This window comes from Aotus nancymaae, unplaced genomic scaffold, assembly GCF_030222135.1.
Source record: "Aotus nancymaae isolate 86718 unplaced genomic scaffold, 86718_ANA_hifiasm-v0.15.2.pri h1tg000029l, whole genome shotgun sequence".
Lineage (NCBI taxonomy): Eukaryota > Metazoa > Chordata > Mammalia > Primates > Aotidae > Aotus > Aotus nancymaae.
This window is the reverse complement of record NW_026988442.1, coordinates 76,066,996-76,082,044: the sequence shown is the minus strand read 5'-3', so window position 1 is coordinate 76,082,044 and position 15,049 is coordinate 76,066,996. Positions and strand designations below refer to the sequence as shown.

The following is a 15,049-nucleotide window of genomic DNA, read 5'->3' as shown; positions in this document are numbered from 1 at the left end:
TGTAAACAAACTTACTGTGCAGCCAGTCCTGTAAAAGTGTAGCATATGCAGTTATGTACAGTACCTAATACTTGGTAATGTTAAATACATTGTTGGTTTGTGTATTTTCTACACATTCTATCATTGTTTTAGTGTGTACTTCTGTTGATTAAAAAGAAAAGTTAAGGCCGGGCGCGGTGGCTCAAGCCTGTAATCCCAGCACTTTGGGAGGCCGAGGCGGGTGGATCACGAGGTCAAGAGATCGAGACCATCCCGGTCAACATGGTGAAACCCCGTCTCTACTAAAAATACAAAAAATCAGCTGGGCATGGTGGCGCGTGCCTGTAATCCCAGCTACTCAGGAGGCTGAGGCAGGAGAATTGCCTGAACCCAGGAGGCGGAGGTTGCGGTGAGCCGAGATCGTGCCATTGCACTCCAGCCTGGGTAACAAGAGTGAAACTCCGTCTCAAAAAAAAAAAAAAAAAAGAAAAGTTAACTATATAACAGCCTGAGGCGGGTCTTTCAGGAAATATTCCAGAAGATGGCACTGTCATAATAGCAGGTGACAGCTACATGAGTGTTATTGCCCCTAAAAACCTTTCAGTGGGACGAGATTGGAGGTGGAAGACAGTGATGTGAATGATCTGGACCCTGTGTAGGCCTAGGCTAGTGGGTGTTTGTGTCTTAGTTTTTAACAAAAAGTTTTAAAATTAAAAACAGAACAAAGCTTATAGAATTAGGATATAAGGAAAGAATATTTTGTACAGATGTACAATGTGTGTGTTAAGCTCTGTGCAATTATAGAAGAGTTTAAAAGTTTGTAAAATAAGAAGAGTTACAGTAAGCCAAGGTTAACTGAAGAAAGGAGAACTTTTCAGTGTAGCCTAAGGATAAAATATTTATAAAGTCAATGGTGGAGTACAGCAATGTCTTAGACCTTAACATTCATTCACCACCCACTACGCACAACTTTTAGTCCTGCAGTCTCCATTTATGGTGAGTGCCCTATATAAATATGCCATTTTTTATCTTTTATGCAATATTTTTGCAGTACCTTTTCTATGTTTAGATACACACGTACTATAGTATTCAGTACAGTAAGCTGCTGTATAGGTTTGTAACCTAGGAGTAATAGACTGTACCATCTAGGCGCACGTGTAGTAGGCTAGACTGTCTAGGTTAGTATAAGTCCACTGTGTGATGTCCACAGTGAATTGCCTAATGATGCATTTTTAAGAATGTACCCCCATTATTAAGCAACACATGAGTATATTTACAGTTGTTTTCTATTTGAACAAGTCTTGAGAATATTTGATTAATACCACACAAGCCTTAACTTTTCATACTGATAATTGTTTGTTTGAAGCACCTAAGAATTGATTTGCTTGTTGATGAAGTTCTTGGAATAACTAAAAACTCATATTGTAAAATTGGATGAATAAAATCATTTAGCTATCATTTTAAAATTGAGCATTTTAGAGAACACAGGACTTTTTTTAATGTAAATAGTCCAGGTTGAGAAAAAGCTTAGGAATTTATTGTAATCAAATAGTGTGAATCAATAGGAAAAAGACCAATCAGGAAGTGAAAAGTGCAGAAATATAACTTATAAGCATGTTAATTTGGTATGTGCAAATTAACAGTGTTTTGGAAAATTAGAAAATTGTAGTAGTTGTTTAATGTCAGATGAAGAAAAGCACTTGAGTGTAACAAAAACAGTTAACTTTTTACTAGAGTAAGTGTAGGTTTGATGAGATGATAGAAATTATTGGTCCATATGGAATGTAACAATGTGCCTTGCAGGGCCAGGTAGCAGAAAGGAGGGAGTGTTTTGCAATAAGGCTGAGGCCAGGGAAGGATCTTGCTGTAGACTCCTGTATTGTTTAATCATTACTGAGAATTCCAGAGTGACCTTGAGGTAGCCATAGTATTTGTTCAGTAGGCCTCAAATCTTAATAAAAATACAGAATCTATTATCAAGTGAGGTTACACCATGCTGTAAGATAGGAAGTATCTAGCATCTGAGGTTTGCCTTTGTAGGCCTTGCTTTCCAGATGATTTTATTTCTAGGGTAATGTTTAGTAGGTGGTTTTGATTAAAGGAAAATATGGAGAGGAGGTTTTGAGGAAGGAATTGGACTAAGCGAGAGCTGTGCCATGAAAAGGGCCAGATGTGCGATTTAGAAGACACCAGGTATCATTGAACATTTTTGTGTTTTTTGTTAGTTTCTGATGTGCTGATGTTCTGTTCGTTTGTTACTTGAAAAGTAAGGTGGGCTGGGTGAGGTGGCTTACGCCTGTAATCCCAGCACTTTGGGAGGCTGGGGGAGGTGAGCCACCTGAGGTCAGGAGTTCAAGACTAGCCTGACGAAAATGGTGAAATTCCATCTTTACTAGAAATACAAAAATTAGCCGGGCATGGTGGCACACGCCTGTAATCCCAGCTACTCAGGAGGCTGAGGCAGGAGAATCGCCTGAACTTGGGAGGCGGAGGTTGCAGTGTGAGCGGATTGCATTCCACTCTGTCTGGTGATGGGAAGGGAGGGGAAGTAAGGCAGAATGAATGAAGTATTTCATAATGTTTTTGCTATTTGTGAGTGGATTCTTTTTTTTTAGTAATGTAAATATGTTTGACATTTTCAATTTCATTTGTGTTTACACTAATGTATTATGTACACTAATAGGGAACTGAATTTTTTTTATCTGATTTATAAAGTAATACATCTTTATGGTATAAAATTTATAAAATAAAAATGTATAACTAAGAAAGTTTAAAAATCACTCATTTTCCTTCACTCCAGGGAAAACTGTTAATTTCTTTTAGAATGTGTGTGTATATTGAAACAGAATTAGAGTCACACTGAATATAAAGTTTTTGTAACACAGCCACCATATCATGAGGAATCTCGGGGCATATAAAGATGCCTTGTGTTGGTGCTTGAACCTACAGGCCTAGCTAAAGTCTCAGGTGACAGCCAGCATTCACCATCTGACATGTGAGTGAGTGAGCCTTTAGATAATACCAGTCCCTGGCTACTGGCAAATAGAGAAGTAATGAGGTGTCCATGCGGAACCATGTCCAAATTGCAGATTCCAGAGCAAATGAAATGTTAGTGTTTTCAGCCACCAAATTCAAGGGTACTTTTTAGGTCATTAGAGTATTCATTTGGCAATCATATATTTTAAAACAATTGTAATTGAAGTATAACATATATAGAGAAATACATAGATCTTAAGTGTGCAGTTTGATTAATTTCGACAAACGTGTCCATGTATGTAACTCATACTGTGTAACCCTTGTAAAGGTGAACATGGTACACCAGAGTAAACAAGGCGTAAGTATTAGATGATGAGTCAAAGAGATTGGGAGGCCTTTGGCTTAATAAAAATATGATAGGAAGACATCAGATTTTTAGAAATATGCTTTGTATTTTAGAAGAGTCTTAAATTTACAGAAAGTTGTGAAAATAGTAGAGTTTCCAAATAACTTACATGCAGTTTTCCTATTGTTAATGTGTTACGTTATTGTGGTCATTTGTCACAATTAGTGAAGTAATATTGATACATTATTATTGACTAAATTCTATACATGATTGATTTCTTTAGTTTTTACTTAAGGTCTGTATTAGTTAGCTGCCATAACAAAATTCCGGAGGCTGAGTGTCTGAGATCGGGTGCCAGGATGGTTGGGTTCCAGTGAGGCCTCGCTTCCTCACTTGCACACGGCACAGTCCCCTTCCCTAGCTGTGTTCTCACCAAAAGAGAGAAAGAACAAGCTCTCTGTGTCTCTTTATAAGAGCACTAATCCCATCAGACCAGGGCCCTGCCCTCATGACTTCATCTAATGCTGATTACCTCCCAAATGCTCCAGCTCCAGATACTATTACATTCGGGGTTAAAGCGTCAACATACGCGGATTCTGGGGAGGCCACAAACATTCAGTTTATAACAAGGTCCTTTTTGTGTTCCTGGATCTTATGCAGGTTACCATATTACATTTAGTCATTGTGTCTCCTTAGCTTCCTTTAGACTGTGGCAGTTTCTCAGACTTTCCTTTTTTTTTTTTTTTTTTTTTTGGTGACCTTGTCAGCTTTGAGGACTACTGGTCACGCATTTTGTAGAATGTCCCTCAGGTGGGATTTATCAAATGTGTTTCTCATGATACATCTGGGTTTATGGATGTCTGGGAGGAAGACCAAAAAGATGAAATGTCCTTTTCATCACATCATACAAAGGATGTGTACTTTCAATGTGATCGATCACTGTTGATGTTGATTTGGTCACCTGACTGAGATAGTGAAGCAGGATAATTTCCCTGACCCCTTTGCTGGTGGGAACTGAGGTGTGGGTGCTGGAAGTAGCTGGCCACTTAAGCGCTGGCAGGGGCAGACTCCACTCACTAGAACCGCCTGTGCTTAACCCGTCGTGGGAGGAAACATGCAGGTAAGCAGGTGCAGGAGCTGGGGTGAGTGCTTTTGGGTGCCAGGAGGAGCAAAACTCTGTGCAGGCCCTGAGGCCCCAGAAGGAGTGTTATAATTGGTGCTGTTTTAGCTTTGCCACCCATGGACAGTTTAAGTGTTAACAGCTCAGTGGAAGGTAAGTGTGACAGCATTTTACAGCAGCCTGGAAGAGAAACGGCTGTTGGAATATGAGAAAGGGTGGATGTAAAAGATAGTCCTTTCAACTGTGTTATGGTTCAGATGCTGGCTAGACTTTAAAGTAGAAATGTGAAGAACATTGAAGATGTAAAGAACATTGAAGATGTGAATCTGGAGTTCACGGAATAGGGCAGGACTCAAGATTCTATTTGGAGGTTGCACATTTTATCTTTAAAGAATTCCATTGTATTTTTCAGAGTAAGAATTTCATTTGATAGAATAAAGAGCCTGTGGTACTTTGAGTAGAATGATGAGAAAAATTTTAATCAAACTTTTTTTTCCTGAAAGCATTGCGAATAAAAAGAAGAGTAAAATATAGATGATTTTCAGTCAGCATCAGTGACCTGTCTATATCTGACCTGAGTCCCAGCTGATACAGCCAGTAGACAGTAGAAACTTCAGAATTTGATTTGCATGTTTTTATTTATTTTTTTTTTGGAGACGGAGTTTTGCTCTTGTTACCCAGGCTGGAGTGCAACCCAGGCTGGAGTGCAATGGCGCGATCTCAGCTCACCGCAACCTCCGCCTTCTGGGTTCAGGCAATTCTCCTGCCTCAGCCTCCTGAGTAGCTGGGATTACAGGCACGCACCACCCTGCCCAGCTAATTTTTTGTATTTTTAGTAGAGACGACATGGTCTCGATCTCACAACCTCGTGATCCACCCGCCTCAGCCTCCGAAAGTGATGGGATTGCAGGCGTGAGCCACCGCGCCCAGCCCGCCCAGCTAATTTTTTGTATTTTTAGTAGAGACAGGGTTTCACCATGTTGACCGGGATGGTCTCGATCTCTTGACCTCGTGATCCACCCGCCTCGGCCTCCCAAAGTGCTGGGATTACAGGCATGAGCCACTGCGCCCTGCTTCATATTGACATCTTAATGAAACTAAGCCTTATAATCAATCTATAAATACGAGGCGACTTTACATTTGTTACACAACCAATCTCTCGAACTTTAAATCCTGCCAAAGTCTTTGCCTCCTCGTTAAGTTTATTTCTATTTTATTCTTTTTGATGCTGTTGTAAACTGACTTTAGATAGTGTCTCACTATGTTGTCCAGGCTGGAGTATAGTGGCTATTCACAGGCATAATCATTATAAAAACTGACAGCATTGACCTCCCAGGCTCAAGCAATTCTCCTGCCTCAGCCTCCCAAGTAGCTGAGACTATAGGCATCCACAACCAAGCCCAGCAGAAACTGTTTACTTCATTTCCTTCTTGGATCGTTGACTGTTAATGTGTAGAAATGCAACTGACTTTTGTATGTTGATTTTGTAATCCTGAAACTTGGACAGATTATTAGTTCTAACAGTTTATATTGTGCAGTCTTCAGGATTTTCTACAAAGGAGATCATGTCATTTGTTAACAGAAAATTTTACTTCTTCCTTTCCAATTTGGATGCCTTTTCTTTTTCCATTCTTTCTTAATAGTTCTGGCTAGGATTTCCAGTATTATGAAAGCAGGCATAATTGTTTAATTCCTCGTCTTGGAAAACTTTGTCTCTCATCATTGAGAATGATATTAGCTGGAGGTTGTTCATATGACCTTTATTATGTTGAGGTTGTTTAGATTTCTAGACAGTATGTTTTTAATCATGAAAGGATATTAAACTTCATTGAATGCTTTTTCTGTACTAATTGAAACAATTGTCATGTGTTTTCTTTCCTTCATTCTGTTAATGTGATATCTTTCAATGATGTTTTTATGGTAACCACCTTTGCATTCCAGGAATAAATCTCACTTGATCATGTTGTATAATTCTTCTATGACGCTGTTGAATTCTCCTTATTAGTATTTTCTCGAGCACTTTTGCATCTGTATTGATGAGGGATAGTGGTGTGTTTTCTTCTGCTTTGTCTGCCTTTGGTATCAGTAATGTGGCCTCATAGAATGAGTTTGGAGGTATTCTTTCCTCAGTATTTTGGAAGATGAGCAGGATTGGTATTGGTTTTGTAAATGTTTGGTACAAGTCACTCATGAAGCCATCTGTTCTTGTACTTTTCATTCAAGTTTTTGGTCACTGATTCAATCTCCTTAGTAGTTATAGGTCAGTTTTTTCATCTTCTATTTCATTTATTTCTGTTCTAACCTTTGTTATTTCCTTCCTTCTCCTAGCTTTGGGTTTAGGCTGTTCTTTTTCTATTAATTTAAGGTACAAAGTTAGGATTTTGGTTTGAGAGCTTTCCCTTTTTCTTTTATTTGACCGAGGGTCTTGCCACTTGCTGAATTAGTCTCAAACTCCTGGGCTCAAGCAATCTCCTGGCTTCAGCCTTCCAAGTAGCTGGCTGCTTTTTCTGTGTGTGGCGGGGAAGGGTGTTGAGGGAAATGGAGTCTAGCTGTGTCGCCTAGGCTGGAATGCAGTGGTGCAATCTCAGCCTACTGCAACCTCCTCCTTCATAGGTTCAAGTGATTCGGCTGCCTCAGCCTCCCAAATAGCTGGGATTACAGGTGCTTGCCACCACGTCTGATTACAGGTGTGAGCAACCGCCCCTGGCCAGTTTTCTTTAATGTAATTATGTACAGCTATAAATTTCCCTCATAGCACTGTTTTTGCTGCATCCCATAAGATTTGATACATTTTGTCTCAAAATACTTCCTAATTTTCCTTATTTTTCTTTGATCCATAGTTTTGTAGTATGTTGTTTAGTTCCCATAGATTTGTGAATATTCTGGTTTTCCTTCTGCTATTATGATTTCAGTCATTTAAAATGTATTAAATCTTGCTTTGAGGCCTCATATATGATCTTTCCCAGAGCATACTCCACATGTACTTTGAAGAATGTGTATTCTGCTGCTGGGTGAACTTATGTCTGGTAGGTCCAATTCATCTGTGGTATTGTTCAAGACCTCTGTTTCCTTCTTGATCTTCTGTTTGGGTGTTGTATCCATTATTGAAAGTGAGTTATTGGGCCAAGCACAGTGGCTCATGCCTGTAATCCCAGCACTTTGAGAGGCCAAGGCAGGTGGATCACTTGAGGTCAGGAGTTTGAGACCAGCCTGGCCAACATGGTGAAACCCTGTCTCTACTAAAAATAGCCAGGCATGGTGGCATACACCTGTAATCCCCACTACTCTGAGGCTGGGGCACAGGAATCACTTGAATCCAGGAGGTTGCAGTGACCTGTATCACTCCACTGCACTACAGCCTAGGCAATGGAGTCAGATTCTGTCTCAAAAAAAAAAAAAAAAAAAAATGACATGAAGTCACCTACTGTTATCGTAGAACTACCTGTTTCTCCTTTCATTCTGTCAGCGTTTGCTTTATATATTTAGGAGCTCTGAGGTGCGCTGCATGCACATTTATAACTGTTACATATTTTTGGTGAATTGACTGTTATTATCTCTTAAAACAGCTTTTGACCTTAAATCTATTTAGTCTGATATTAGTCTAGCTTCTCCTCCTTTTTTTTGGTTACCATTTGCATGGAATATCTTTTTTCATCCTTTCACTTTCAACCAATGTGTAAGTCTCTTACAGTCTTCTGATTGTAGAATTCATTTGCATTTTTAAAGACTATCATCTGACAAAACTCACTGCCCTGGTAGGTGACTGTGCCATGAGGCCCACAGCCAAGGACTCAGTGAGCAGTTCCTCTGGGAGGACTCCAGCACACCATTTATGGGGTCTCCCAGTGCCACTCTGTGAATTGTTTTCTGCATGGCTTATGGTTTGTTTTCTCTCTCATTTCCTTCCTTCTGCCTTCCTTTATGTTAATTGATTTTTTTGTGTGACATGCTTAGAATCCCTTCTCATTTCCTTTTGTGTACATTCTGTAGATATTTTCTTTGTAATTACCATGCGTATTACATAAAACATCCTGAAGTTGTAGCAATCGATTTTAAACTAGTAAGTTCAATCACATACAAATACCCTACTCCTTGACAGCTCTGCCCCATCCTATGTTGTTTATGTTACAAAGTATATCTATATTTTAGAGAAAGGGTCTCACTGTCACCCAGGCTGGAGTGCAGAGGCACTGTCATTGCTCATTGTAACCTCAAGCCCCTGGATTCAAGCGATCCTCCATAGCTGAGACTACGGGTGCATGCCACCATGCCTAATTTTTTTTTTTTTGTAGATTATATATTTAACATAGACTTATGGTTACACATCTCTTTTAAATCCAATAAATTAAAATCAGAGATATGAATCAAAATTCCAATAATACAGGTCTTTATATGTGGCTTCAAATGTCCACCTAGCATCTTTTTGTTTTGACTTGAAGGATTCTCTGTAGCGTTTCTTGCAGGGTAGGTCCCAATGTAATGAACTCTCTCAGCTTTTGTTTATCTGAGAATGTCTTAATTTCTCTGGCCAGGTGCGAGGTGGGAGGATCACATGAGGTCAGGAGTTCGAGACCAGCCTGGCCAACATGGTGAAACTCCGTCTCTACTAAAAATACAAAAACGTGGTGGTGGACGCCTGTAATCCCAACTACTTGGGAGGCTGCATCACTGTACTCCAGCCTGGAGGACAGAACAAGACCCTGTCTCAGATAATAAAAAGTGTCTTAATTTCTTCTTTTTCTTATGAGAGTTCATACGAGGCCTTTATGTTGTAACTTATAACCACCTTTTAATTTGTCCTTCAAAATGTAACTGTAATCGGTGACTGCTTTTTTAAAAGGCTTAAAATATATTTTAATAAGTTGATGCTGCATTACTGCTCCATTTCTCAGAAAAACTCCAAATTTATCAGACAAATCAAACGGTACACTGATGGAAAAAAATGCACAGTGTATCTACCTAAGATAGAAGAATCTAAGAGCTACTGTCAGACTTTCAGTATACAGCAACCCTGTTCCCAAGATTGTACTAGGCCTGTCAAGAAAAGCTGTGAACAGTAACATCATAGACACAAAAGGGTCATTCCTGGGCATCCTCACCCAAGAAAAATATGGAGGCAAGTTAACACAGGATTTTTTTTTTTTGTTTAAAGATATACTAAAATGTCAATCTCTAAGAGAAAATGTCTTCTTTAGGACATGAAGTAGTAATATATGGGATATAACACAACTGTATGTTCATTGCCTGTGACCTTTGTGGACTGCCCGAATTCTCACCTGGGAGTGAATGGAGCAATGGGGCTAAGGTCATTGGGGGATGTTTGGTTTTTGTGGTGTATGTGGCAGTTTCTCTGGGGCTGGGGGAGTGTTAAGGATAAGAAAGCAAATGAGGCTGGGCACAGTAGCTTGTGCCTGTAATCTCAGCACTTTCGGAGGCTGAGGAAGGTGGATCATGAGATCAGGAGTTCAAGACCAGCCTGGACAAACGAACTCGGGAGGCAGAGGTTGCAATGAGACAAGATCGCACCACTGCACTCCAGCCTGGGTGACAGAGAGACTCTATCTCTGGGTGGGTGGGAAGCAAATGAAACAAGATGGACAAAACAAAAACAAAAAACCCGGAATGATCAAGATTAATGAGCTCTAACTGGATCCACTTTGCCATGATTTCCCCAGGTGCTCAACAGTCACATTTGAGACTTCAGGAATGCACCACACAGAACTGATTAAACATTATATCACACATGATTTGTTTATACCACCCCTCCCTTGCCCTCTGCCCCAGCATACTCCCTATAGTACAGGTAGGGTAGATCTAACTATTGGAAGGAATCCCTAACACTTTTCCAGGGTAGAATTCTGACTAGTCCAAAAAGGGTCCTTCTTTTAAGGGTTTTGAGAAACTAGACACTGTAACTTTATTAGTATCAGCGACGTTTATTTGGAGTGAATTCAGCTCCAGGAGCTGCATGGTTGAATGCAGGAAGAGTTCCACCAATTGCCCCAATTCCTTCCATTGTAGTAGCCTGACCAAAGTGTTCAGTTGTTGGGGTCAATCCCAAAGTTCCATCTGGCATCATGGTGGCAGGTCCTGGAGGAGCTGGGGTACCAGCTGGCACAGGAGCAGGGGGCATGGCACCTCTGTTGTTTAGGCCCACAGCACCTCCCATAGCCATGTGACCCACCCAAATCTCCTGCTCTGTTGCATCAGGGAAGGTTCCCTTGAATCCTTCCTGCCGTCGCCGCATGTCTTCTTCATGGCGCCTGCGCTCTTCCTCCTGCCTGAGCTCCAGCTGCTTTCGTTTTTGCACCTCTTGGTTATGCAGCTCTTCCATCCTCCGAAGTTCTTCTTGGCGCCTCATCAAATCCTGTCTCATTAGCATGACCTGGTGCTCATGGTGTGCAGCCTACATCTCCATCTCTAGCTTCTCATGAGCCTCCTTGATGTGGTTCACTTGGTCCTGCTGCTGCTTCTCCATCTCAATGAGTGCCTTCCAGCGCATGGCATACTCATACTCGAAGGAGCCAGGCTGTGCAAATCTGGGTGGCTGCTCTCGTTCCTTGTGAAATTGCTGGTTCTATATAACCAGCTTTCTGGAAGTCCCTCTTCATCATCTAACTGGTCCATGGGCTCCACAGTCACAGGACAAGGAAATGTGGTTAGCAGGAAGGAGCCTTCACTGCATCTGTCCAGAGCTTTCCGAGCAGCTGGCTTCCCTGAGAACTCAACAGTGCCTTTTCCCAAGGGCCTTCCTCTATCCACAATCACTACAGCCCTCTCCACCTGGCCAAACACAGAAAAAGCTTCTTCCAGCAGTTCTTTGGACACATACTGAGGAAGGTTTCGGACTGTAAAGGAGGCACTATGGCAGGCAAAGCGCACACACAGCTGCTTTCCACAGAGTGGCATATTGTCCACCTCCACTTTGGCAATCTCTGCCAGGGTTCGTGTTTCCAAGTGGATAAAGCCAAATCCTTTATCCTTACGAATGAAGACGTCGCCTGCCTTTCTGTATTTCTCAAATAGTTTCCTCATTTCTTCCTCCGTGATGTCAGGAGGAAGATTTCCCACAAAGAGATGGCTTCATTGGGTGAAGGTCTTGTCTCCTGGTTTCCTAAAATTCTTCAGGTCGATAGTCAAGCCTTCATTTTGGCTGCTGGCCTGTTGCCCATTTGCAGGTATTGGCGGTGGTGGTGCTGCTGCTGGTGGTGATGTTGATGATGCTTTCTTGGAGTATGGTTTTGCTTCTCCAAGTTGAAAGTTTTATTACTCTGCATTTTTGCACCCTCAACTTCGATTGAAGGCAGCAAAGTGCCTCCCAGTCCTCTCTAACCTTGATTTCTCCTCTACCAACTGATCTCTCCTCGGAGTAATAGCGACCGGTGACTGCTTTTCTTAAATACTTCACTGGTGTCCAAGAGAGGGGAAGAATTCAGCAGTTGAGTAAAATAAATAAACCTGGCCGGATGCGGTGGCTCACACCTGTAATCCCAGCACTTTGGGAGGCCGAAGCAGGTGGATCATGAGGTCCGACGTTTGAGGCCATCCTGGCCAACATGGTGCAACCCCATCTCTACTAAAAACACAAAAAAATTAGTTGGGCATGGTGGCACGTGACTGTAATCCCAGCTACTCAGGAGGCTGAGGCAGGAGAATTGCTGGAACCTGGGAGGCAGAGGTTGCAGTGAGCCGAGATTGTGCCACTGCACTCCAGCCTGGGTGACATAGCAAGATTCTGTCTCAAAAAATAAAAAATAAAAAAACCCAAAGAGGAAGGGAGAGGACTTTAACTGCAGATAATAGTCCATTGTTACCCTGTGGCTATAAATCTTCTGAGTTGCCTGTCCTCCCAGATGTTCTGTTAATCGCTGTAGTAGCTGACAGTTTTGTATTTACACTGTCAGAACAATCAGTGCTTCTGCTTGATTCCCAGATTCTGCAAGCTTCCCGTGGAGCCACACCACCTCCTGTCTTGGCACTTCATGAGTTCAAGACTGCTTCCCAAGAGAGGATCTGTTTGGTAGACCATGACCTTGATTCCTGCCTCTAAGCCTAGCTTTATTCTCAGCAGCCACCACCTTTTTGGTACTAGGACAGTGCTTTTTCTAGTGCACTCATAAGTGGATGCTGAAATCACGACCTGGCCATTTGGATGTTCAACTAATGCATTATGCTGCAGAGTTCCTGGAACTCACCAACCCATGCTGGAACTCACTGGAGCTCAGGTGTGTAGCACTACCTTGTTTCTCTATCGCTGGGAGTGCAAACATTGTTCATGCATTTATTTCCCATTTTTTACTTTGGAGGTTTTGTTTTGTGAGACAAGGCCTCACTCTGCCATGCAGCCAGGAGTGTAGTCATGGCTCACTGTAGCCCTGGCTTCCTGAGTTCAAGCCATCTTGCCTCAGCCTCCCCAAGTGCTAGGAATACAAGCGTGAGCCACTGCACCTGGCCTACTTTTGAGCTTTGAGTTCTTTATATATGAGTCCTTGGTCTGATAGGTGGTTTGTAAATGTTTTTCCCAATCTGTAGCTTATCTTTACATCTTCCTAATTGAGTCTTTCAGAGAGCAAGAACGTGGTCTCCCTTGCAAATACTCTGCCACTGTAGCAGGAGAGCAGACACAGACAGTACGTAAATGAACATGTGATATGTCCCTTGAGTAAGTGTCCATTTGTGGTAAAGAGATCTCTAGACAGATCAGTGCTGAGAGGTTGTTTCATTAAGTAATAGTTGAGCTGGGGATCAACTCTAACCGCATACTTACTTTCTCTTACTCCACTGTCTTCTGTTGCTGCTGGTGGGAAAGCAATTGTCAGCATGTTCTTCCTTTTTTCCACCCTCCTCAGTAGCTTTTAGGACTTTTTGCCTTTTCTGCAATTCTCTTTTGATGAGTCTAGGTATGGATGGATTTATTGTATTGGGGATTGTGCCTCCTGACTCTAAAGGGTCCTGGGTCTTGTCTCTGTTTTCATTCTGGAATTTTTTTTTTTTTTTTTGAGACAAACTCTCACTCTGTCACCAGGCTAGAGTGCAGTGACGAGATCTCGGCTCACTGCAACCTCCACCTCCTGGGTTCAAGCATTTCTCCTGCCTCAGTCTCCTGAGTAGCTGGGATTACAGGCACACACATCCACACCTGGCTAATTTCTGTATTTTTAGTAGAGACCGGGTTTCACCATGTTGGTCAGGCTGGTCTTAAACTCCTGACCTTAGGTGATCCACTCATCTTGGCCTCCCAAAGTGCTGGGATTACAGGGATGAGCCACCACACCTGGCCTGGAATTTCTTTGAGACATGTTGGATCGTCTCATTTCATCCTCCCTTTGTCATATTTTCCAATTGGTTAATTTTCTCTTCTGCTGTTGAATTCATTAAGTTTTAAATGTCTGTGAATGGCAGCCACTAATTCTGGCATCTGAAGCTCTTGGAAGTCCACTCCTCTTGTTGCTACTGACGCCTCTGTCCTTTTAGTAGGGCTTTGGCTCTGGCAATCATACGCAGCACTGGTTAAAGAATCTCAAGGTAGCTAGTGTTAGAACTGAATCAGAGGTCCACCCTCGCAGTGGGGACAACCCCTCACACATTTGCTCACAGAAGTCATCTTCTATGGAGGCTGAGGCAGGAGTATTGCTTGAACCTGGGATGTGGAAGTTTGCAGTGAGGCAAAATTGTGCCACTGCGCTCCAGCCTGGGCAGTTCATAAATAAGAGAGATAACTGATTCACAGTTCTACAGCTATACAAGCACATCTCCCGCATCTGCTTGGTTTCTGGCAAGGCCTCAGGAAGCTTATAATCATGGCAGAAACAGGAGTGGGTGCAAAGAGAGAAAGGAAGTGCCAGACTCCTTATAAACAAACTGCTCTCATGTGAACTAATAGAGCAAGAACTCACACTTCACCAAACGGAGGGTGCTAGAGGGTGCTAAGCCATCCATGAGCGATGTAACCCCTAAAACAAATGTGAGATTTGGAGGGGACACACATCCAAGCTGTATCAGGCGTAAATGTTTTGTTTTGACTCTTAGCTACTTGAATGACAATTATTTGTCCTCCCTGGTGAGAGAGAGAGATGGGTTTTCCCTCTGGCTGGAAGGCAGATGCCAGACGGGGCAGAGTGCCAGCCGTCTGGGGCAGCTTACCACACTGGAGGACGGTCCAGGGGCACGAAGCTGCAGGCACACAGGTGGATGTAGGCGGCTGCCAGAGTGCAGGCAGGCTGGAGCTGCCGGGTGCCACAGGGGTCCTGCACACACCGGCTGAGGAATGGTGCAAAGTCCACCTGAAATCAGGGCCACCTAGTCACTGTCCCTACCCTGGGGAGTGGAATGGAGGAGGAGCCTAGGTTAGATGAGGGAAAGGGCTTTCTGTGCCCCAGGGGCCAGGCTCACCCTGAATCGTGCACTTAAAATTCACAGATTGGCCAGGCACAGTGGCGCTAAGCCATCCCAGTGCTTTGCAGGGCTGAGGCAGAAGAATCACTTGAACCCAGGAGGTCAAGGGTGCAGAGAGCTGAGATCACACCACTGCACTCCAACCATGACAACAGAGTGAGAGCCAGTAAAAAAAAAAAAAAAAAAAAATACAAGTCATCCATTTAATCTCAAGGAAGCTACTGGGGGAAAAA

The 15,049-nt window shown here is 42.5% G+C and overlaps 1 pseudogene; it reads right to left on the bottom strand.

The window, feature by feature from the left end:
• Positions 1-467: 467 nt before the first annotated feature.
• LOC105728176 (non-POU domain-containing octamer-binding protein-like) overlaps positions 468-15,049 on the bottom strand; it is a 77,001-nt pseudogene continuing 62,419 nt past the window's right edge.